The sequence below is a fragment of the Corvus hawaiiensis genome, chromosome Z, assembly GCF_020740725.1.
Source record: "Corvus hawaiiensis isolate bCorHaw1 chromosome Z, bCorHaw1.pri.cur, whole genome shotgun sequence".
Lineage (NCBI taxonomy): Eukaryota > Metazoa > Chordata > Aves > Passeriformes > Corvidae > Corvus > Corvus hawaiiensis.
In genome coordinates, this window is record NC_063255.1 from 27,631,470 (window position 1) to 27,657,288 (window position 25,819).

Genomic DNA, 25,819 nt, shown 5'->3' on the forward strand with positions numbered 1-25,819 from the left:
CATTTTTTTATCATAACAGAAAAGCTACCTGGTACTTCTTGCAGCTTATAAAACAAATAAATTAAAAGAAGCTCACAGAAATTCCTCATTAAGCCAATACTGAATTTAGCATTTAAGAGTGGTTCATCCAGGGCACCTCTCTTCTCTGTCTGGCTGCATGCCTTGCCATTTTTTTCCATTTTCTTCTTTGATTACATTTAGCTTGGGCAAAACACATCTTACCTGCTTTTTTCACGCAATATCATTGGAAGACATTGGTTTGTGAAGTAATTTTGGCCATTAATAGTGAGATTAGTTTATCATAAAGATTGTAAAATATTCTTTTTCTCCCTACAAATATATTATAAGGTGAGAAGTGCCTTCATGTCTACTCCACAAAGAATAAATCAGCTCTAGCACAGAGTCATAAAGAAGCAAATTAAAAAGTTACTTTAATTAAAACGTTTTAATGTGTAGGAATACTGAATAAGCTTAACTTACTGATAAATTAAGCACAATTAATTATGAAGTGAAAATTCACTTTTGTCACCAACTGCCTTCAATATCACCATCTTGCCATCTCAAGAGCTAATTTATTCATCAGTGCTGAAAATAAAACCTTTTCTGACAGTTACAAAAAAAAAGTTCAACATTGTGTACAGTTTTGATATTATAGATTCATTTTCTTTTTATCCTTTCTACATTATGTTTTATTTAGCTGTAGGATTGGTTGCTAGAGGCATAAATTTTGATCAATAATGTAACACAGCTAAGCATTTTCTTTAAAAAGAATTAACTATCTAGTAAGGTACAACAAAGCAAATTTCAGCAAGAATATTTTATAAGGAAAATTACAAGGAGGACCATAATTACCAATTTTGAGCAGAGTCTTTCAGGATTTCTTCTAGATAGGGAGAAGTTTGCTGGGAAAGTTGTTGTAGCATGTATTTATGAACTGATAAGCCTGGTCTCTAGAAGAACATTAAGTCATCTTAAAACTCAGTTCATTGACCATGTGGCAAAAATCTGAGGTCTCAAATGTAAAAATGCTTTGCATTATAAAGGTCTCTCAGGACTTTTTTCTGACAAATTATTTCTTTTAGCGTGAGTGAGGCACTGTCCCACAATTAAATAAAATCTATAAGGGCTGGCATATTTTAAAATTTTTATTTGCTATTACTCTTTGAAAGTCATTAAAGCATAAGGAAAGTATGGAGGTGTGTTTCCAGCACCAGTAATTGTAAAGAAAAAAATTAAACAATTATAAGCCAGGACTCACAGAAGAAGTACACTTATGCATGTGTAAAGTCCAAACACAAGATTGTGGACCCTAACTAACTGCTGCATAGGTCAGGATATGCTTTCTTTACCAGCATTGGAGAGTTAGCTTTCAAAGTGATTCTTATACCATTCCGTTCTTATATTATTTCAAAGTCCACTTTGTAATATAAATATCAGAAAAGATAGCAAAAATGTTTTGCAGTTTCACATACTAGAATGTTTTCTGCTTTTTTTAAAAGTAAAGAGCACTTTTAAAAATGGGATACTATGTTCCCTTAATGAGCCTTTCTTTTCTCCTTTCATCACAGGAAAATGCTCATCAGAACTTAATTAAAGGGTTATAAATTCTTCTCCAAAGCAGATGAAGACTGGATGTAGTTCAAGATGAAACATATGGCTGATCTAAGGTTTAAAACCAACCCTGAAAAATACATAAAAATTCTTAAAAGTAAAACAAGAGTTTCCTTGAATCCTACCTGATTTCACAGAGCTTTAATTAGGGCTTTATTAGGGGAGAGAGTTCAACAAGAAGGGTTCAGAGAATTTACTAACCTCTTGTGCCTACAGATGGAACCGAAATGAATGGTGAAATTGTGTAAGAATGTATGAAATAAGGTAAGGGAGGTTTTAAAATAAATATCATGACCTCTCTATTTCTGAGCTGTTAGTGCTTGACATTACCTCCTCCACTGTTCCGTGGTCTGATGAAAGTCCAGCAGAACTAGTTTATTGTCCTGTCTCATGAAAACTACAAAATCTCCCTCCAGAAATCACAGAATATTCTGAGTTGGAAGGGACCCAGAAGGATCATCAAATCCAACTCAAAAAAGGGGCATCAGCTGAACAAAGAGGTCAAGAAGTAACTTGGGTAATATTTACTAATAAAGTAGCTGCACGATATCCCAAAACTAAAGAAAATATTATGAAGGTAAGAGAATCATACATTTGTTATGACATCAGGGAAGGGACTGCTGACATTCCTTGTTTTGGTAAGTTACAGCTTCAGCACAAATTGGACAGTGGTCATGGTTCTGGATGTATTTTTAAGGAGAGAGGAATGGAAAAATGCTGCTAAATAAGCACAAATTTTCATGTGCTTGCTTCCAAGATGTTCCAATTTATAATGTTTATGATAAGACATAATACACAGAAAAATGTCTGTGACTTTGCAGACATAACCACATACTGAAAATACACTACACGTTATTTAACTTCAGTTTTCTCTCTCCCTTTCTCACCATCTTTGTAATATTTTGATCAGTCTAGTCTTCATTCTCTTTCCGGCTGTATTGTTTTATTTCCTCTTGCTACAGCTTCTGACCTACTTTCTGAGATGCTCATCTCTCCGTGTCATTTATGACCCTTCCACCCACCCACACCTACTGTTTGCAAAGCATGTAAAAAACATCTTTTCATACCTCTACTAAATTAGCAGATCAAAGAGCAGCCTTTCCCCAATGATTTTATAACACTTTCACTGCCACAGATGTCTCACAGACAGCAAGAGAAAACTAATATGAAGAAACAAACCCGAAATAATAAAGATGAGAAATTCAGGGATTCCTCAGCTCTATTCTTAATGCACCTGAAAACACAAGAAGTGCCCTAGAAATTTTCATTTGAAAAAAGAACAGAGAACTGCTAACCTAAAGTGGCTTAGCTTATTTGATCAAATTGATTCTGATAACCTACACTAACTGAGAAACTGGACATGTCCAGAAGTACCTTGTGGAAGTTAATATGAAGAAGCATAATAGCCTAACAGAAGCATCTTGTAGCTGCTCTATTGAAATGACACGGTGACATGAACATGACATGCATCTTTTTTCCAGAGTTAGATCAAACACCACTCAGTTTACCAATACGGGAATAGAAGAAGATCTTGAACATGAAGGTAGGTGTTTGATTCTAACCCTGTGAAACTGATTTTGAAGAAATACATTTATATAGTTAGTGAAGTTATAGTCAAGTAGACTCACCCACTGTTCTCAGCTAAGGGAAGCAGACACGATAGCTCTTGTAACATTTACTCTTCTTGAGGCATATTTATACTTCATCTCAACTGATGGCAGGGTACAATTCTGGATTTCTCAAAAGAATCACAGTAGCATTTGGTCCTGGGAAAATTCTCTGTGCTAAATGGATTCTTTTCCCAGCCAGAACAACACAAGGGAGCCAAGGTATAAATAACAAATTGTCTCAGGACAGTACTCCTTTCCTGTATAAAAGCTATTTATGAAACTGTTCCCATACCTGTGGAAAGACACCTAACTTCACTACTTCTATTTTCTCAGATTACGAGTGTGGAATTAACAAGCAAGATTTCATCTTGATGACACTGCTTGCTACAGTAATGACATATGACTTTTTTTATATGTCAAAGACCATAGTTATATTAAGATGAAATCTTCTACTTTCTCTTAGGAGTGTTCAATATTACAGTATGTTTAAAATATTGCTCACAAAACTGATAGTAATTTTTTTACACCAAAAAAAGAGAAAAAAACAAAAAAGAAAAAAGTATGCTATACTTAATTATAGTGTTTACTGATGCAGTTCCCCAAATCATCTTTTCTTTCTCATTCATGTTAATATGCTTAAAATTACATGGACAGCAAAAAAACTTAGGACTATAAATCATTGTTAAAGCTGCAAGTGAATTCCTTATTAAATGAAGGTGTTTTAGAAATGCCAGAAGAAGATCAAGGTAGGGAAAAGGCTAACTGTTATTAATATAGTCAGGAACTGAATAGTGACAGGAATTAGATGGCATTTTGAAGTAGCTAAAAATAAGGGCTTAAAGAGTCAACAGTAATACTTTTTACCTGTCCCATGATTTATTGGCAGCACTGCTTTTAAGATGAGTACTTTTTCAGTAATGAATCACTTTTGGGGTGTGACATAACTTTTTAGTCAAATTACTCTCTGTTTCCTTTAAACATTAATTGTCCAGATTTATCTCTGATGCAATTCCTTTGACTTCTAGCAAACTGTGCCAGGGATGAATTGTTGCCTTGATCATTGTACCTATGAAATTAAGACAGCACTCTACTCTTCTGCTCTTAAAAAATGAAGAAATTACATCCATAAAGCCTTTCTTGGTTTTCTTTAGGTAAAATGACAAACAAGTACAGCTGTAAACTAAAATAACCACACTAGTAACTTTTAAAGTTATGCATCTGTTACTATAAGCTGCTTTTGGAAAAGATGACAGCAAGAACTAGACTACAACAAAAATAAGGGGGAATCTCAAAAGTTTGTAGCCAAGTTTTTATCTCAACTTCATATTTCCCAAAGAAAAGTGCATTAACATGTTTTCAATATATATATAGAAAATTTGGTTACAGTTTCCAGTAGCTGACCAATTGCTCCCATTTTAACAGCAAGAGTGTGCAAAATCTTTGTACCTAAGAGCATGTGGTCTTCTCAAAGCTGATCTACTTTTCCTCACAGTTTAAGTCCCTTGATAATTTCCCCAAGCTGAACATGCTGACATTTCATGTCAGTTAAATTTCACAACTAATTCCTTGAAGTGGTTAGTGAACTTATGAAAAAAGATGGTGATAAGACTTTCCCCCTCCTTCTTGGGAATAACATTAACCACAGAATCACAAATCTACACATCTTCAGAATGATTTTGAAAGGAAGCACACTTTGGAGGTCGTCTAGTCCCACCCAGTTCTTAAAACAGGACTACTTAGATCATGATGCCCAGGATCATGCCCCGTTTATATTTGCACACCTCCGAGGATGGATATCTCATAATTGCTTTAAGAAATCTGCATCAGTATCTAATCCTCCTCATGGATAAAAAAACAGCAAGTAGCCAACTGACAAACAAAACAACCAAATAACCAACGAACCAAAAATCTTCTTATACCTAATGGGAATCAAAGCAAGCTACTATTTTCAAAATAATTCTGAAAGGTACATTCCTGACATACTCTAAAGTGAGGCATGCAGGTAAGTTTACACAAAATTATCTGTTCTGCATAACAGAATTACAAGTTTTTTCTCCTCCAAAGATATCTTCTAGATGTATTTTCATTTTCTGGAGGGCAAGAATTTTCAAGAAGAACTGAACACCTTCCAATTTAAACACATTTTAAACACATTGACGAAACAAGGTATTTTTGTGCAACCTGAAACATGAGTAAGAGGTGGCGATGTTAAAGCAAGAAAGTGGCAAGTGTCCTGGGGCAAGTTTAACCTCTGGAAAGCACTCCTGTTCTTCAATACCACCTCATACCATGTGCAAGGTATAAGGAGGGGGCTGAATCCCTTTCCAGTTTGGCTGGGGTGTGCAGTTTGTGCAGCCAGGTGGTGTTGGGTTCCATGTGGTGAACAATATTGTGTGAATCATGCACCTACCTTACATACTCTTGATGCCATGAAGATTTTTTGCCTTTTATACCCCTGTTATACCTTTTTTACAACTTCTGTATTCTTAGTGCTGTTTGCCTACATTCTTGGACTTGTTTGTCAAACTGAGAGACTAAGCATTTTAGAAGCTTCGTAGTTAGGGATCAGTGTGCCCCAGACCCCAAGGTCCTCTCCAGAACACATTCTGTAAACCAAGATAGAACCATCCAGGGGAAGGTTCCTTAGAGAAGGGGGCTCACTTGAGCCTCTCATTGGGGAATCTTTGATAGATATGCTAATTAGTAAAACCTATAATGTTATACCTGATCTTTTGGGAGGGGGCATTTTGGCGGGGTGCATTTCAATGCATATGACCTAAGGATCCTTAAAATAAATATCAAGGTAAAATCCCTTTTCCCCTTCTAACTGTGTATGACTCTTGATTTTAAGACCAGGAAAAGGCATCACTCTCCTGTAAGTATTGTTGTTCTTACTGTTCATTTTCTTATTCATAAACCAATATGAGACTTGAAGGATTGAGATAACAACAGATCTTCCCAGAGTGGGTTGGAAACAAATTTGATACACACATTTTTTTTATTGCATACAGAGGCACTGCTCACAATGTTGCTTTGTCTGTTCATGTGGTTGGGGTGCTTGACACTGTATTATTCTCCCATATATGCACTATGTGCTCCCCCTGATTCTCTTTTTCAGAGCAGCAAGATGCATAAGGATTGTTTTATTGCTGTACTGTGTAGAATCAACATGGTAACATCAAGGTCAGTGAGAGTCATTTGGAATGTGTACTCAGTGCTATGCTCCTGCCCTTACCTCACGTATTACCTCTGAGAATTCAATAATTATAGTACACAGTCTGTGGAGAGAACAGCAGAGGATAATTTTCCTCACCTTTCACCCCTTTTTTCTTCTTCAGGCTTGTTACAAGAACTTTTGAGAATTTTGAATTTCCTTTGGATGTTAAGGAAAGCATATTTTTATTACTATGTCTGCCATGTCTCCTCAAGGCAGTCTACACCATGTTTGGAGTTAAGAGAGAGATTTTTCAGAAGATAAAGGGACCTGCCCAGGAAATTCATTTTTTTAGGAGTAAAATGACAAGATGGACATTGTCAGGTTCTGATAGATTTATTCAACAAAATAGCAGTTACATCCTCATCAACCAGCAAAAACAAATACAAGCTTTCTTAGACACTGTTTTTGAAGGATCTGTATTCCAGAGTAGAGCCAGATTGTAAAGCCTCTCTATCAAGTGACCCAAAAGAAGAATGATTTGAAGTGGGGTCCTGAGTAACAACAAGATTTTGAAGAAATTAAACAGGAGACTGTTCATGCAGTAGCCCTTGGGACAGCCAGGAAAGAACAAGATGTGAAAAATGCATTTTACACTGCAGCTGGAGAGAGTGGTCCTTTCCAAAGCCCCTGCAAAAATTACCCAGGTAGACTTGAAGACAACCCCTGGGATTCTGAGGTTGGGGATACAAAGGATTCAAGGCCTGGTACATCCTGATGATACTGCTACATCCAGACATACCAGTAGCTTATGAAGTGTTTGAGCTGCTTCAGGAGTGACTGGTACCAAATCTCCTCCTGGCACCCCAACTGCCAGTGCTGGGCTGGATGTTCAAAGGGATATTCCCTGCAACACAACATGCCACTGATGTTACTTGGAGTAGATGGATCGCACATATCCCACAATGAGCTTGAATAGAAAACCCCAGTTGCCCTGGGATCCTGGAATTCATCACAAACTGTCCTGAAGACAAATATTTCAGACTATCATCATCAGAGGAAGGGAAGGTGATGTGTACTGAGAGAGGCCCTGCCATATAATCAGCTACCAGAAAATGAAAAGCAACACTCTCTTTTCTGATGGTTCCTGTCATATCGTAGTGATACATCTAAAATGAAAAGCTGTTGTATGGACTCCTATAAGTCAAGTCACAGAAGCTACTGAGGAGCAAGGCAGATAAAGTCAGGTAACAGAGCTTAAAGCCATCCAGCAGGCTTTGATATCACTGAATGAGAGAAATGGCCAGCAGTCTACCTCTGCACTGACTTGTGGATGGTGGCAAATACTCTTTGTGGGTGGCTGGAATGATGGAAAAAGACCAACTGGCAGCACAGAGGGAAACCTACCTGGGCTGATGAATTGTGGGAAGACATTGCTGCGTGGGTAGAGAAACTGACTGTGAAAGCACGTCATGTAGATTCACATGTACTCAAAAGCTGGGCTAGTGAAGAACTTCCCAACAAAAGACACGTGGATTGGACTCCCAAGGTTAAAGTGTCTCAGGTGGATCTGGATTGGCAACATAATGGGGAATTGTTTGCGGCTCAGTGGGCCCATTACACCTCAGGTCATCAGGGAAGGGATGCAATACACAGATGGGCTTGTGATCGAAGGTGGGCTTAACCATGGTCACTATATCCCAGGCTATCCATGACTGTGAAAGGTGCTGCTGTCAAGCAGGCCAAGCAGGTAAAGCCTCTGTGGTATGGGGGCTGATGGTTGAAATATAAATGTAAAGAGTCCTAGAAGATGGATTACAGCACACTGCTGCAAACCCAACAAGGCAAGCACTGACAGTGGTGGAAACAACCACCTCTGGATGGCTGGAGACACACCCTGTGCCTCACACCACTGCCCAGAACATCATCCTGGGCACTGAAGAGCAAGTCCAGCAGTGACATGGCTCCCCTGAAAGAATTGAGTCAGACACTGGGACTCATTTCAAAAATATCCTCATAGACACCTGGCCCAGAGAGCACAGAATTGAGTGGGTGTATCATGTTCCCTATTGTGTACCAGCCTCTGGGAAAACTGAAGAGTGCAATGGACTGTTAAAAACAGCAATGGGTGATGGAACCTTCAAATATTGGGATCTACATTTAGTGTAGGCCATCTGGTTAGTTACACTAGAGGCTCTACCAACTGAGCGGGCCCTGTCCAATCAAAACCTTCACATACCATAGAAGAACATAAAGTCCCCAGGATACATATTAGGAATGGCTTAGGGAAGACAGCTTGGATTAGAGCTGCCTCAAATTAGAGCTGCTTTTGCTCAAGGACCTGGGTGCACTGGTTAGGTAATGCAGAAGGATAGTGAAACACCATGTGTACCTCAAGGCAATTTGACTTTTGGGAAAGAAGAGTCTGTGATATTGAATTTTATATATAATATTAGTTGCTGAATGACACTGGCACTGTATGGCATAACAACTATGGACAATGAGTATGGAGTGCTCCAGAGACACCAGTCATGTGCTCCTTATGCAGCTTGCAACAACCCCATACCACACCAGTCCTCCTGCTCTGAAAGAGAGTTAGGATGGATAGAACCCACAGCCATGGACTAAATTAACTTAAAAGACATTTTGGAGGGAGAGCCATTGACTATGGGAATCATACCTGTGCTTATGTGTATGTACATATATATATTTATATATATATATATGTATATAGTTGGAAGATGTAGGACGTGGGCATGATGTCCATGGTGTAGAATAAGGGGTGGAAATGCTCTGGTTCTGGCCAGGACAGGGTTAATTTTTGCTGCATCCAGGAGGGGCACGGTCAGGACTGTGGGGTTATTGGATACCATCTCACACCATGAGCAGCAGAGATGGAGGGATTTGCCAGAGCATGCCATTGAGTGTCACTGGGTTCCGGGTGGTGAGCAATGGCATGGGAACCGTTTGCCTGTCTTGTGCACTCTGGTATTAGTAGTAGTATTGTCATTTTGCTCTTCATTTTCTTATTTCATTGCTCTTTCTAGCTAATTGTTCTTATTCCAATACTGCATCTTTACCTCTTAGTGCCTTCCCTTCTTGTCTCCATCCTGCCATAGCTGGGAGGGAAGGAAGAGTGAGCAAGCAGGGTGTGGTCTGGGTTGTTTCAGTGGGAACACTGAAATTGGGGAAAAACATTCCTAAACCGAGACAGAGGGGTTTTTCACTTTGTGATTACTATATGATATGCTTTCAAAGTCAGTGCAGTGGTGAAGCACTGATTAATTGTCGGTACTGACAAACTCAGAAATTATTGTAATTCCTTTAAATAAAGGATATAGATCACCCACTTATCATCATCAGATAGATAAATAGATAGAGAGATACATACATACATACATGAGTACACATATACGTGAAATTAGACGTCATATAAGACCAGTCTTGACAGAAGTCTGCAATTCCTTATTATTCCTTATTAGGTAATTTTTGCTGATAAACGTAATGCATTTCTAAATCCATTCTTAGGCTATAAGGCCTTATATTGTGTCAGATATGTGACGTCACAGTTTTTTTTAGTATTTTCAGGTTATAAACTTGAACATGTCATTCTCTTAAGTGCTGCAATTTTTTCTGAATTTTTAAATCTTTCCACTTCCCAGCACTTCCCAGCACACCATTAGGCAAATGTGTGTGTGTGTAAAGACAATAAAAGGGTTTGTTCCACTCACACTGGGGACTTAGACACTATTATCACTAAATATTTCAAATTACTTGTCCTCCAGAAAGAGAAAGCACTGCTTTAATTGCACTGACTTTCTTCTAGGGAAGAAAAAAATTCACGGAGAGGTTTTTCATAAAAGGAAAACTCACCTGAAGCAAAATTTTGTATGAATAAGGCTGGAATGAGTAATTGTTTTTAAATTACAATTTGAACCTCTAGAAAAGTTGCGTTTGTTTTGCTTTTTTTTTAATCAGTCGTCCTGTTTTTTGGCCAGAATGCAGTTAGTTTTTTTCCCAGTAGCCATGAGGGAGAAGAGCCTGTAGCTGTGTGGGCTTGTCTAGGTTGTTCTAAACCACCTCAGGTCACCCTTGGTGGCAGGAGTAAGGGATTCTTGCTTCTGAGAAGAAGGTGGGCATGGCTTGCAGTCAGGGAAAAAAGCATGGAAGCATGGAGGGTCTGTCTGCCTTTGTTTCTCATTGCCCTGGGCTTTGTGAGCATTTTTCCATGTAAATCACCCTCTTCTGTACACTTTTGTTTTTCATATTTTCGCAGTTGCTGTTCATTTTTCTTACCTCATTGCTGTTTCCAGTAAATTGGTTTTATCTTAACCCATAATCTTTGCCTTTTGTCTCCCATGGGAGGGAGGTGTGGGAGAGGAGTGACTAGCGATTTGGAGCACCATTCCTAAACCATGACATTAATAAAATAAATTATCCAGAAAAATAACATTTCAAACCCAGACTCTTCAGTTCACTGAAACATAGATTTAGAAGAAGCATAAAGATTTTAGTTATAGGCTAGCTGTGTTGAAATTGGTTAGAATAGGAAGGAATTCGGGCCAGCTAATTAAAGTAGTTAAGAGAGCTGGACCTGAAATGGGTTTTAAGATGTTAGTAACTGATTACTAAATAACTGATGATCTGTCATTTGTATGTTTGCTTAGCTGTGATTAGAACGAGGAATAGAAACATTGATAAATTGGTCTAAGGAAAAAGGACAATTACCAATTTCCTCCCTTGGTGGGAACCCGTTCAAAAGTCACAAAAGAGGAAACTTAGAGGTCACTAAAGTAATTAGGATTGTTAAAGTTCAGAGAGGCGAAAAGGTCAAAATGAGGAAGATGAGTTACTTCATCTTTTTAAGACCACTGACCCAATTCAAGACCACCGACTCAATTCAGAACACACACTACGCATGCTTAATGACATTAACCTCATTTCCATACGAAGCGGAGAATGGGAGGTGTTAATGTTATGAATATGCGTTTGTATTTTGGATATTCATAATTTTTGTAAATAAAAAGCTTTGTGTTTGCTTGGATGAGGGCCCTGAGTCTTAGGGGGCTATCCCACACAGAGCCTGGCACCAAATAAAACATGCACTTTCTGACTCTAAACTGTTAGAGAGTTTTTGTCATTCTCAGTTCGATATCAATATTAGATCAATATTCATATTTTGGTAAATCATCATACTTTTCCTCAAATTGCAAAATACAGTCCTGACAAGGCTGGGAAAAATATGGAGTATTGTATACACACTGAAAGGATGACAAAATAATTTTATGTTCTAACTACTCTAACTGGAACCGAAAGTACTAGGACCCATGACAAAATGGCATCTCAAAGAGTTAATGAGATCCTGAGCACTTGTCTTTTAACACATAAGGAAAAGTTTAAGACATTTACACAGAAATACTACATCAAGAATAAAACCAACAGTAACCAAGATCTTGGTACAAACACAAATGAGAACACCAATGGAAAAGCCATCACCAGTACAACAACAACAAAAAGATAAACTTACCAGGTTGACACTGCTCATTTTTCACAATTATGGTGAAAGTCTTTTACTACTTCCCTCCTTCAGACTGTCTATCTTCATATCAACCTGATAAGAAAATCGATAATAAAAAACTCAACTCCCAACAAATAAAATATTAAAAAAAAAATTTAGAAAAACCCTGAAATCCTTGACTAGATCAGTGTGATAGATCATTTTCTTCCTTTCACTGTTTTTATATTTCAGCACTGAATACACAGCACATCTTTGACATTAAACACTCATAAAAAAGAAAAACACCTCAGTGTAAACAGTTAAAGTTGCATAATATGTTTCCACAGTTTCTGTCTATTTTTGAAATTTAGTAAATAATAAGGTAATCTTTAGAAATGTAATTTATGAAGCTGTACCTGGTAGGAGATAAAACTTGTAGCACACTGACATGGATTCTAAGACTAGAAGTAGTCTTTTATATCAGTTTTTTCAAAGTCTACTTGCTGCTATTGCAGGTTTCTATTACCTAGGGAAGAGCTTATAAAGCATTATAGCACTCAGTCATGGATTCAAAAAAATTAAATCATAGCTTTTTTGGGGGATGGAGGAGGGCAAGGGTAGGGCAGAAGTAAAAGGAAACAAACAACACTGGGGAGCTGAAATCTACAGCACGGAGGTTCTCCACTAAAAATCCTCCTCCTTCTGGTTATATAACAGTTGTAGTATCATTATTAAAGTTAAAAGTAATAAACTGATAATCCAAATACTTCATTAGGAAATTAAAATAATCTTCCATATTTCTTCCCAGCACTGGGTTTGACCTGAAAGTAATGACTTATTTTCAAGATATTTCTTTAAAAATATAGGGTGGCATTTTGTATTCAGGACTTTAAACAACTTCTACCATTTTGGTTTTGAAAAGCACTAGGCTGTACAAAACTGAAAGATGTCAACAAAAACTAATACCAAACTGACAAGCCATTTAAGAAGATCTTAATTTGCAGTTACTTTTATCGTGAAATAATCAGCCATTGGCTTATTACATTGATTGGACAGGCTTAGATTAGTTAAGATTATTTTAATTTGAGATGCCAGAGAAGTCAGGGAGGAAACTTTCTTTGCTTTGCAAATGTCTTTTTGCATAAATGAAGGAAAACTGTACAAACTGAGATCTAGACATGAAATAAAGCAAACAAACATGGGATAGGTAATGCTAAATTTTCTTCAGGTGCATTCTTAGGTGTGCTCTTCTAAATCACGGATTTGTAGAAAAAAGAGAGAGGTTTGACTTACGTATCACAAAACTCACAGGTATGCTTCCACAGTTTATTTCTACAACTAACACTAAATCGATCTCTCAACTTTCTGTTTTTAAGATCTGAGTCAAGACAACTGTTTGTATTAGAGTAGTGTCTGCTTCTTAAATTCTGTTGTCTTGCAGCTTTTTCAGCCACAGGATTGTGATTCATCTTGAGAACTACACCCAAGGTATCAAGCTTTTTGAATTTTTCTATGAAGAATCATAAAGTCACAGAATAACTGTCAGGAAAGGACCTCTGGAGGTCTCTTGATCAACATCCCAATTCATATGCTGCATCAGGATTGAATTCAGAACAAAGACTGGTTAAGCAAAGTATTGAAAAACACATTTCTGTGATGCATTTAATCTAAAAAGTAAATAAAGAGCTATAATTTTAGGAATTCTACGTAGTTTTTACAAATTTATAAGGGCTACTTAACATCATTTAGTTGTTTTTGTTTACTATTTAAAAATTATTTTATATAATTTTCTTTTACCTTGCTGCTATCCCTAATTTGACTACATGAAATGTTTTTTCTAACCATCCTTTTTTAGATATTCCTGCTTCTATATGTGGATCAATGATTCCATTAAAATTTGCCCCAGTCCAAATTTATGTGACAGAAAAGCTTTTCCTTCAAACTACTTTTAAAGTTAGCAAAAATAGCTACTTCATCCTCATTATAATGAATGACATACTTTCTAAGAGTAGCTATTTTTTAATAACTTAGAAGGGATGAAGGCTACCAGAATGATTTCTGTGTTGTTTCATGACTAGTTCTGGAGCATGCTTTTTTACCGCTGTAAATCAGGAACTCTAGAAAATTTCCTCACTGTTCAATTAACTACTTTACTTTCAGAATGCACTGTTTAAATAATTTTCTGCTAATGTATTATGAGGAATTATGTTGTGTGATGTGCACTGCTAAGTGGTACTCTAATATTGACCTGTATTATATACAGGAGTTGAGGAAGCCTATAAGGATACCCACTTGACTTGTGAGGCATTTTGTAGAATTTTCGACCAAAAAACTAAGAAGCATAAGCTAAATTCAGATGTTAATGAAGATGAACAGGCAGTCAAGGTAACCTTAAGAGGCAAACGTAGAGAATAGAAATGAGCACAAATTCTTACTTTTAAGGACTTGGAATTGAGGCAGAAAAGACCTTTGATATTTCTTCTTAAAATATTTATGCCATTCAAAAGATTCAACAACTGAACTTCTGGACTATGCATGAAGGGTGACTTATGATAAAAGATTTAAACTTGATATGCTGAACATAAATGTCTACTTAGCTTCCTGCACTTTTTTCTTACTGAGAAAATGAAATGTGCAGTGAAGCCACATGAATGAGGCAGTAGAATTATAGGAGAAACAATGGAAAAAAAAATAAAAAGCAGAAACACTGATTGCCAATATTCAGAGCAATCGTGTGAGAGTTCTATGCTTTGAGTAAAGTCTACTATCCTTTTGTATAAGGATGTTTCTTCAAATACATTTTACTCAACAATTATACTTTATTTCACATATCTTATACAGTTTCATAGAATCATAGGGCAATTTGGTTGGGAAGGGATGTTTAAAGGTCATCTAGTCCAAATTGCCAATTGGCATTTGAGATATTTTCTCCAAATTTGTTTCTTCTAAAGAAGAGCTTCAGCATAGAAAGCTCTCGCAGCTTTTTCACTACAATCACCTACACAAAGATACAACTTACCTAGCATGATTCTTTCCTAGCGGACTAACCAGAAGGAATTTCCTTCAGTCCTCACGTCAGGGCAACGATATTACATGGTCTACATAAATATTAATGTCTTGAGACTAACAGAACTAATGGAAATATTGTTTCAGATCCATGTTTTTATCATATTAGACGTCTAATTTTCAGTATACCTGTGTCTGAGGCCAATTAATACACATTTGGTCTTGGATACACTTACTACAAGTCTTGCAAATAGAAAGAGATCCAAATGTTTTCCTAATATGTGACTGGAATTTACCAGACTGAAAGAAGAGCTACAGTATGATCAGGAAGTAATGAAATAAAAGCAAAAAAACTCTCAAAATTTCAGAGCCCAGAAAAGCAGCAGCTTCAAGAGATGGCAGCAGTATAGACAGCAAGTACTTAGAAGAAACTGTAATCAAGCTATCCACAAATAATAGTACAGTTCAGATTTCATCCATGACATAAATGAGAGTTTTTAGTATCTTAGGTGAATGAGAGTATATACTGGCGCTACAATAACTTCTTTCTTTTCTTTTTTTTAATCTATCTTTCTTTTTCTTTTTCTTTTTCTTTTTCTTTTTCTTTTTCTTTTTCTTTTTCTTTTTCTTTTTCTTTTTCTTTTTCTTTTTCTTTTTCTTTTTCTTTTTCTTTTTCTTTCTCTTTTCTTTTTCTTTTTCTTTTTCTTTTTCTTTTTCTTTTTCTTTTTCTTTTTCTTTTTTTTTCTTTTTCTTTTTCTTTTTCTTTTTCTTTTTCTTTTTCTTTTTCTTTTTCTTTTTCTTTTTCTTTTTCTTTTTCTTTTTCTTTTTCTTTTTCTCTCTCTCTATTTCGTCTCTCTTTCTCTCTTGTCTTTTTGGAGAAAAAAAAAGTAAAACAGCAGCAGATATCCTCAATAGCAAATCACATTCAGATTTTTCCATAAAGATATAAAGACATGACTATTTAAGTAATAAGATAACTGCTTATGAATGAGGACCAAACATAGACATCTTACTATTTTGACTATGCCTATGGCTTTTAGAAGTTTATTAATCATACAGGTGACATTCAGCTCTGATCTTTAAAATACCAGCACTAGAATCCAAGAGCATTTACCAAGAGGTTGCTCATCTTATACAAGAACCCTCACTTTCCCTTAGCAGTGCTGGAAACAGACTATTGCTGAGCTTAACATCTGGTCTGAGTAAATAAAGAAATTCTCAGGGCGAAGAAATCACATTTTCCTAAGTTGTTTAAGTGTCTTCCCAGCTGAGAAATCAGAAATATCTTACCAAAGAGCAATGTGAAAAAATGACTGAGGACACTATAAGCATCTGAATTAGGAGCCATTATTTGAATTTTTGAGGGGTATATTTGTTGTGCTGTGATTTTTTTTTTTACCTATCACAACTAGGAATATTGAAAGGCAATCTGTCTCTTACCCGCTAAACAGGACCTATTCATTTCAAAGGGACTACTTATACCCAAACATACTTTCTAAGTGTAATCAATGTAATCAAAGAATGTTGAGGCTTGATTTTAATTGTGTGCCACAGAGAAAATGAGATGGCACCTGCAGAAACAGCAGCTTTCACCAGTAAATCTACTATTAAGCTATTAACCAGTTAACAGACTAGCATATATCTACAGTCTGACATCCCCAGATTTACCAACAGATTAAAATAAATCTTGTAATTGATTTGTCAAATGACTGCATTAAATAGAGTGCTCTTCCACCTAACAGAAAAGATGCCACTCATTACATTAAAATTAATTGGAACACTTTCTAAAAGGATGCTATGCACATACATATATTTCAGCTGCAAGGCATCTGAAAGATCCTGTCTCTACCCACAACCAATATGCAGCCTTAATTTATAACCTGAACAAGATGCCATAAAGAGCCTAAGAGCAGTGGGCTTGAAAACTGAATATTTTATTAAATTGATCACAGGTAGGAACCCACTACTTTTTTAATAGAAAAATCAGATTAGTTGCATGATTTGTTTGAGCACAAATAAAGTATTAAATCTATCAGTAGAAAATATTGAAAACAAGATTTCCTATAAGCACTAGGTTTTAATCATTGCCAAGAAAATGTTTCTCAGTTCAGAAATACAGTGACTCTCTAACTGGGATTTCTTATTCTAAAAAGTCAGTTGCTGTTTTACATGACCATGATCTTATTAGAAATAAGAAAGTTTTAATAAATTTGTCTATAGAATTAATGCATGAGTTACTGGGATTTCTGGTTCTGGAGAGTGGAAAACAAGAGCAGTAAAGTAATTCTGAAAAAATAGATAATTTATTGATAGTGTTTGAAAGGGACACATGCTAGTGGATCCTTAAACAGTAGACATACTTAATAAAAATATTTTTCTTTGGATTGTTTTCCATTGAAATCTTTATTACTCTAACAGATTACATTCTTACACCATAAGGATTTATTTGCAAGTCAATAGATTACCCATTTATAAAGTGCTTTTTTGTGCTATACAAGCATTTTGGAAACAGTTTTGGATAAAAATAAATGAGTTTCAATATAAATAAAGAAATTAAGAACCTGTAAAAATTCAGGGGGCACTCAACACGATATTGTTGTGGCAGATACAGATACAGGCAGATACAGCATGAATCAGTGCAATGGAATTATTGTTTTAAGGAAAAGACCTAAGAAAATTTGTTTTATTATGGAGCTTACTCTGAAATAAAGTGATATAGACTTCAACTATAAACTTTTTCTGCTTCTGGCACTGGGCTAGAGAGACAGAGGGAAGAAAAAAATTACACCAAGGATTATTCTAACTGATGCAAAGCTATAAGCAACCATGTTAAATCTGCCCTTTCTAGCTTGTTCAGCGTTAGATAAAAAAATGTGCTTTTATTTTACTTATGTTCTATCTTTGTATGATTTCACAAAATGTTAAATCAAGTTTTATCGTCAGTTCTTTTAAAATTTCAAACCCTCTTCTTCCTACTCATTATTATCTCCCAGCTACACTCCTCATTTACTAAAATGCATTATTTTTATCCCAAGAGATATAATTTTTACTTAGAAATACACTAAGGGAAAGAGCAAATGCTGTAAAATTCTCTGACATGGTGAAGTGTGGAGTGCTCACTGGAGGCAGTCATGAGTAGTGACTGTTCTGTCCCTCGGGAAATGGTAGATGGGACAGACGCAGAGACTTCTACTCATTCGCAGCTCATACTGCCAAATAGTTCACTGCACAAAAACGCTTCCCTCACATCTACAGTTTGCATTTTTCATGTTTGCTTCTCTGATATTTCCCACAATGACAACTCTGAAAGATACCAGAGCATTTCTGAAAAAGCCCTCCCTCAGGGATTTCTTAGACTTCAACCAGTTTAAGCTGTGCCACAATGTTTTTCTGAGCAGACCTCTTAGTTTATATTAGTTCCTACAGTCAGGCTAGTGGTTGTGCCTACATTTCACATACAGAGAAATACAAAAAGTTGCATTAAACTAGAAGAGTTAATGTTATTTCAGATTGAGTTTTCATCTTATATTTCTAATTATTTTAAATATAGTAATACCATATACTACAGTATTGAGAATACTACATTGAGAATATTAGAGAATACTATATTGAGAATACTACCTTGATTTGTTACATCATACATTCTCCAGCAACTAAAAATTGTCTTTCAAGCACAGATTACTTTAGCCTCCTCCACTAGTACTCTGAATGGTGCTCAAATCCACCTCAATGTCCAATGAAATACTCGTATTTATATGTTCCTTTCTTGACTCTAACACATTTTACTCTCCTATGATGTTAGTCAAGTTCAAAATCCAGCCTTCATCTACTTGGAGTGCTCAGGATTTTATGTTCCTTTATCCTTCTGAATCTCCTTTATCTTCTTAACATGCCAGATTTTGTCTTTAGGACTCTGTCAATGATAGTAGCTGAACATAATATTTTTTCTTCCTTCCACCCACCCTTTACACCCCTATCTTCTTTCCAACTCTTCGTCTAATGTTGGCTTTCTCTCATGTTATCATGTCAGCAACAGCATATCTGGAAGGAAAACCAGAATTTTAACCTCGAGAAAAATATGACAGTATTTATGCTGTAATAATTTGCTGCTGGCAAATTATTAGTAGGGAAGGTAAAATTTCAAGATTTTTGGCTCTCCACTATTAAAATATCACTAGAAGTGTAACTGCTTAGTAGAAAGGGATCTTAATAATTTTTGAGATTATTATTTCCTATTAATGACATTAGATTAAATGCAAGCATTAGAAAGGGAGAATTTCACCACCAAATACACAACAGTACTTGTACTCTCCCAAATAAAAGTTCATTCTTCTGGCAATTTCAACCCCTCATGTCTTTGTAGGGTGTGTTTTGCTAGTTTCTAACCTATTGACAACTTGCTGATGGCACATCAACACCGTTATCCAATAATCAATAAAACCTCCTGCCAATTCTTTGAATAAAGGAAATAACTTACGGGAGCTTCCAGGTTCATCTGGGCTAGTGCTTCGGATCAACTTGACCTCTGTGACTTAGGAGCACTCAGCCACTAAACGCAGTTGCATCACTGTGACACTGCGTGCACAGCTGCGTGAGGATATAAATTTTGCATATGTAGTGATAGTGTGGGTTAATGCATAGAATAAATCATTAGTACTAAGCATATACTACACTGCCAATGCATGAATTTATGAACAACTTTGAAATTTAACTAATCAGATTGAGCAATATAGATTCATGGCATTACACAACGGTTAGCATTGGAAGGGACCCTAAAGACCATCTAGTTCTAATCCCACTGCCATGGGCAGAGATACCTTCCACTAGAGCAGGAAACTCAAAGCCCCAGCCACCCTGCCTTGAACACTTCTAGGGACTGGGCATCCACAGCTTCTCCAGATAATCTGTTCCAGTGCCTCACCACCCTCAGAGGGAGGAATTTCTTCCTTAGAAGAGATTGATGGATACACAGCGTAGCTGACATTTTTTCGGCATCAGACACTCCCATCAAAGCAGTCTTGGATATAGATACCCATATATAACCCATGCACACAAATGCACTATCAGTTGCAACACAGACCCTATGCAACGCCAAATTTCAGACAGCACAGACATATCACATGTAGAAGTAAGTACAATATGCATAGTCTAGGAGATCCGATCATTCTCACCATCACATAGAGAATAAATCTTTGATTATTACATGCAAGCCTGCTCCCAGGATGCCTGTGTAAACATACAGGTTTTCTTTCTTTTTCTCCATACATAGATATTTTTTATAAAGAGTAAACATAATCAGACTCCTCATTGTTCTTACATTTTAGTGTGCTGGGAATCTGTGTTTCCAAGTTATATATTCTTTATTTTTAAGTTAATCATCTTAAGAAAAAAGTCAGTAATTTCAACACTGTTTAAAGCAGTCTTATCACTAGAATTTTAAAGGTAATTTAATAATATCAACAAAAATTTACATCTTTGATATTTTTCTTACCAAAAGTAAATTTTTGTCCAGGCATCTTAACCAGTAGCCTAATATTTATTCTTTCGTCTTTTGAAAACAGGGAACCCTTGTTTTCAATTATGCAATAATCTTACTAGTAAATATCAACATACCATTTTAGAGCTCTAGCTATTTGTTTTGCAACTTTACAGGTGTTGCTTCAACTTGCTATGTACTACATACTCATTCAGTCAAGCTATATTTTACATCTTATATAATACAAGTGTCCATCTCTATTTCCGTGCTGGTCCAATTAGCTCCAGCCACTTTGTCTCCTGAGGAGAACTCAGACCACCAGCCGTGGTGGTCAGCAACCCAAGTTTAGTACATGACTTTGTCATAGTGAGAAGCCATAATTCCTTTGTTCTGCTATTTGCATGTTTTCCCCTGATTGGTTAATGTTTCCTCCCCTTCTGGTTTTATGTATGGTATTATGTGTTGCAGTGGGGATACTGCAACACGCATATATCAAACCAGGAGTCCCGTGGAAAGGAAATATATATGGACAGACAGATTCTTGATAGCTGTTTCAGAGATGTTTATTTCTCCAGCCGCATGGCCGGAGCTCTGCCCAGGAACTGTTCCAGTCACGGGCCCAAGGGTCCTTCTGCCCGCGCAGGGAACACAAACCAACCAATGGGAACGAGGCTGAGCAGGGACAGGGAAGCTCCGTGTCTGTGCCCTCAGGGCCCCTCTCCCAGGGCTACATGGCAGGGGAGGGACCCCAACACCTCACCCGTTTTATTTTAATAAAAGGAGAATGAAAACAACTGGATAAACATAACAAGAACAGATTCAAAACAAAACAAGCCACCCTCCTGAGTCTTTAAATGTCCAAACAGATTCTCTGGAACATCTTAGGGCTGACAGAAGGGAGACAGAACTCTGAGCATGCTTTGTGGGGAAACTGAGGCAGGAGAGGGTTTCTTCCCTCCCCCTTTTCATCCCCCACTCGGCATTGGAAAGGGATTTTTGGGGAAACAATTGGCAAAAGCATGGTTTTGTGAGGGAAACCATGGATGAAAAAACGGATTGGGAATACACTGGGGGTAACAGGACATAGGGTAAAAGGGAAAGGTGGGATTAGGAAAGGGAAACTGTAGGGGGGGCTTACAATGGAGATACTGTCTAACATGACTACGATTTTTTGCATATATACTGCCTTTTACAGGAACACCATCAGGCCCAGTGACCTGCGATGCTTGTAACCCTTTTCTCCCTAGTACAATATTAAATTCCACCACCTCTCCATCTCCCAAGCTTGGGATGCATTTTTCAGGGTTATTCTTTTTAATAGCAGTTCTATGCACGAATATGTCTTGCTGGTTGTCACACCTTGTTATAAAACCATAATTTTGCTTAACATTATACCATTTTACTATCCCTAAGATCTTAGTTACTATGATTTTTTTCTTTTTCCGAGTGGCTGCTGTTTTCTGTCTCGCTGCGTCTTTGCTGTCTCTTTTGGTCGCTCCCGTGTTGGAATTGTAGGGGCTGCTGGTGCCTGCGCGCTCTTCCCGGGGTCGCGTTCGGGGCTGCGCGGGCCGGGCCGGGCCGCGCCGCTCAGTTCTCCGTGCGTCGCCTCCTCTGGTCGCAGCTTCGCTGCCGCTGCCGGGCGCTGCACCCACGTCTCGGCCGGGCCCCCGAGCGACGACTCCCCCGCGCCCTGCTCCAGCGCGCATCTCGGCTGGGTGCGGCTCCGCTCCACCGCCACCGCCGCCAGCCGCCGCCTGCGCGCCGCCCCTCTCAGTCGGGCGTTCCCGGGGCTCGCTCCACCACGCGCTGCACGGGGCCATTCGGGCACCGCCGGGTCCCACCGCTCCCCGCTCCGCCACCGACACTGCGGCTCGCGTGGCTCCGCCCGCGCGCGGGAACTGCCTCGCTGCTGCTCTCAGAGCGCTCGGTGCACGTGGCCTGGGCCGCACGGTCCCTGCGCCAGGCTTCCCTTCGCCAGGACACAGCTGACATTGCTCAACAGTCTCGGTAACTAAATAATATTCACGAAAATATTCTTCCATCGGCATATATTTTGACTCCAGTATTAACTGTGTCCAAACGGTTTTCCAAAAGCCCTTGGTAAGAATTAAATCCCAAGAAACATAGAAAAAGTTCTTAAACAACCATGCCAGGAAGTGTTTCAGTTCTTTTTGAGCTTGAATCAAGCTAAAATTCACAAATCGTTGTTCAAGAATCATTTTAAGTTTAAGATAAATGTCCATATGCGGCTCTGAGAGCCAAGAGTCTTCCCATGGTTCCTCCATAGTTCAGATATGGAATAGCAAAGCAAAACCAAGAAGAGGAATCCAAAGTTTCCAGGGTTTACTCACACAAATCAGTCGCTTAGGGATCGGGGATCGTTCTGCTCACAAATCTCCACCATTTGTTGCAGTGGGGATACTGCAACACGCATATATCAAACCAGGAGTCCCGTGGAAAGGAAATATATATGGACAGACAGATTCTTGCTAGCTGTTTCAGAGATGTTTATTTCTCCAGCCGCATGGCCGGAGCTCTGCCCAGGAACTGTTCCAGTCACGGGACCAAGGGTCCTTCTGCCCGCGCAGGGAACACAAACCAACCAATGGGAACGAGGCTGAGCAGGGGCAGGGAAGCCCCGTGTCTGTGCCCTCAGGGCCCCTCTCCCAGGGCTACACGGCAGGGGAGGGACCCCAACAATTATGTATATTCATTTCCCTTGATTAATATGTATCAGTTCTAGAAAATTCTTTGTTCCTTGATGCCCCATTGGATCCTTCCCTAAGTGCCACCTATGTAATGTTCCCATTGGTTCCCTTGCTCTCAACCCCGCCTACTTGTCCCTATCCCATTGTAATCCGTTTCCCCGCCTACTCAATACTCAGTATAAAATCCCTGGACCCTATTAAGAATTTGGCTCTCTGTCCCTGTCCTTTGCTGGAATGAGCTTGCGTGGAACACATATGGAGAGTCCCCTTTCTTCTTTGCCTTCGCCTGTGTGCCTGCTTAACAGGGACTGGAAGATACAGCCCCATTTGGGTGAGGAGCTCAACCACTTTTCATTGTGTGATGGGCACTGAGTGCCGCCTTCCAGAGCGGTTTCAGCGTTTACCTCCAGGCTTCTTTGTGTTGGCACGTGAGGAGTAAACCCCCTTCTGCCAGCTTCCTTTCAGCTGCTAAAACCCGTCACAGTTCCATTCTGTTCTTTATCTGCCTAAATTTCTTTAATAAAAAGAGCTAGACGGATTTCTGCATATTACATTTTTATGTTTATTTTTAGCATATTATAAATATAATTGGTCATATGTAATTAATTGTATTTTTATTTGCAATATTTTCCAAATGTTTTTAGACACTGCTGATAGTAATTAAGAAATAATAAATTCTCAAGAAAATTTACACAAGAATGGAACCAAGAATCATGAAGGACCTAGAAAATACCATTTACAGATGAGACGTGTGCTAAGTAAATCAGTTTGTTCAACACGAGATGACTGAGGTAGTACATCACTTGACATGAAGAGGCTAATGATTAACTGTTTTCAAGTTCTACTGCAAGCCAGACAGGAAATGTTGATACAACTTGCAAAAACAAACTCTTAGGGCAGTTAAATAACATTGAGGATTTCTGTCTTGAATAAATTTAGCAACTTGGACATGAATCTGTCAGGAATGACCTGGCTATAATGAAGTCTACCTCGAGATCTTGGACACTTGCATCTACCCATTGAATGTTTCTTAGAAATAAAATTCTGCCTGAGACACAATCCATGAGACTAAGTTTATTATTATGTCATACCTGAGCATGCATAAAGCTTGATTTCTACAGACACAGAGTTTTGAAATTCTGTTGTAGCAACAAAAACTTTGAATTTATTCTCAAAAAACGTAGCTGTAATGTATATTAGGTAGATCTGGAAAAATTCAACAGTGACCTTGCAAGTAAAATATACAAATATTGGAAAGAAAAATCTGTCAAAAAAAAAAGTATGTTGACCCCACATTAGTTTAACCAGAAAGCTTATATACCGCAACATTTTTTTGTATAATTGAATTAGCAACTCATTCCCTTTTTCAGTATGTAACCTTAAAGGCACTTGAGACTTCCTCTGTCCAGGTCCTGGATAACTAACTCACTTGAATTTCTGAAACTCTGATTCACGCTCTGACTTCAACAGACTAAAATCCTCATGCTTTATCCAAGTTAAATCACTTTGCTCCTGGTAAGGTTGAGAAATACCAAAGATTTACTCATCATCCTCTTCGGAAGGTTCTCACACAGGGATGTTATAACACAGGGGGTGTGCCCACAGGAGGTAACTACCAGAAAATCCCCCAGCTCAGGGTCTGAATTCAAGCTTTGCTGGGCTGCCTAGAGTCTCTCCTTTGTAAATAAACAGTGCAGGCTTTGGGTTTTTTAACTTAGATAGAAGACCTACTGATATATTACTTGTGCTCTGAGGAGAGGAAAAACAAAGCAAATAGAGGAAAGTTACTTCATTTATAGATTCAAACGCCTCTCACTTTTCTTTTTTTGGATCTGTTCATAGGATTTTCATCAAGATGAAGTTCGCTCTAAAATCTTGACTCCTTTTCAGATTACATTCTGAAAAGCCTAGTGATAACCTAAAGGTGACCAGTAACACATTTTAGAATCCAGCACTGAAGGGCAGTTCAGATAAGTGCTTAGAGTATACAACAAACTACAGAAACTACAGAGAGAGTTTAGTTTGTAGATAACTTCAAAGTAGTCCACAAAGATTAATTCTATCACCTCCTGCAGTTACAATGTTACAACATGTAAGTTTTCACCAAATATTTCACTGCATGCACATAGCTGCTAACCAGCCTAAAACTAAATATCAGTTGTTTTTTCTTTCATTAACTTATTGTCTTTTTTTTTTCCTTGCCACAAGACTGGTGCCATGAAATCAATTTTCATTCACCAGAATACTTGAATTTCAACAAAGTAGTACAGAAATCTAGTTTCCTCAGTGTGGGATAAACACTGTAATTTGTAGTCCAAAAACCCATGTTTTGAAACTTTAGCAACTAACAAGGGAAAAAAATGTGGCTGTTCCACAGTTCTAAATTATTGATAAGTAGTCTAACAGCATGACAATCTGAAATCCAGGGGTATCTGCTTTTTTGAAATCAGGATTTTAGGTTGTTTTTAAAGTGGTCAAAATATAATTTAAAAGTAAAAATTAATTAAACAATTCCCACACTACAAAATTTTATTATTCTATACAATGCAACACATCAATAAAAACAGCAGTAAAAAGCCTTTAATGCATAACAATAGCTTTTTAGTATCATAGAAATGTACTTTCAAGCCAGTAGAATAAGTGGAGCTCTTCATTAGACAGTATAAGAAAACAAGGCATGAAAAGAAGATAAAAAAGCCTTCTTAATAGCTCTTGTGTGGATAACGTAGGGCAAAGACAATCAACATCCATGCTTCA

The 25,819-nt window shown here is 37.7% G+C and overlaps 1 protein-coding gene across 7 annotated transcripts in view; it reads right to left on the bottom strand.

Annotated features, from left to right (window-relative positions):
* The window catches only part of LINGO2 (leucine rich repeat and Ig domain containing 2), a 513,818-nt gene that overhangs the window by 236,516 nt on the left and 251,483 nt on the right, over positions 1-25,819 (bottom strand). For 6 of the 7 annotated variants that reach the window (XR_007200991.1, XR_007200990.1, XR_007200989.1 and 3 more), the window contains one exon: positions 11,903-11,986. The gene's annotated coding sequence lies outside the window, so the exon portion shown is untranslated. Of the gene's footprint in view, positions 1-6,801; positions 7,283-11,902; positions 11,987-25,819 lie in introns of those variants that run through there. The other variant, XR_007200992.1, reaches the window with a different exon arrangement.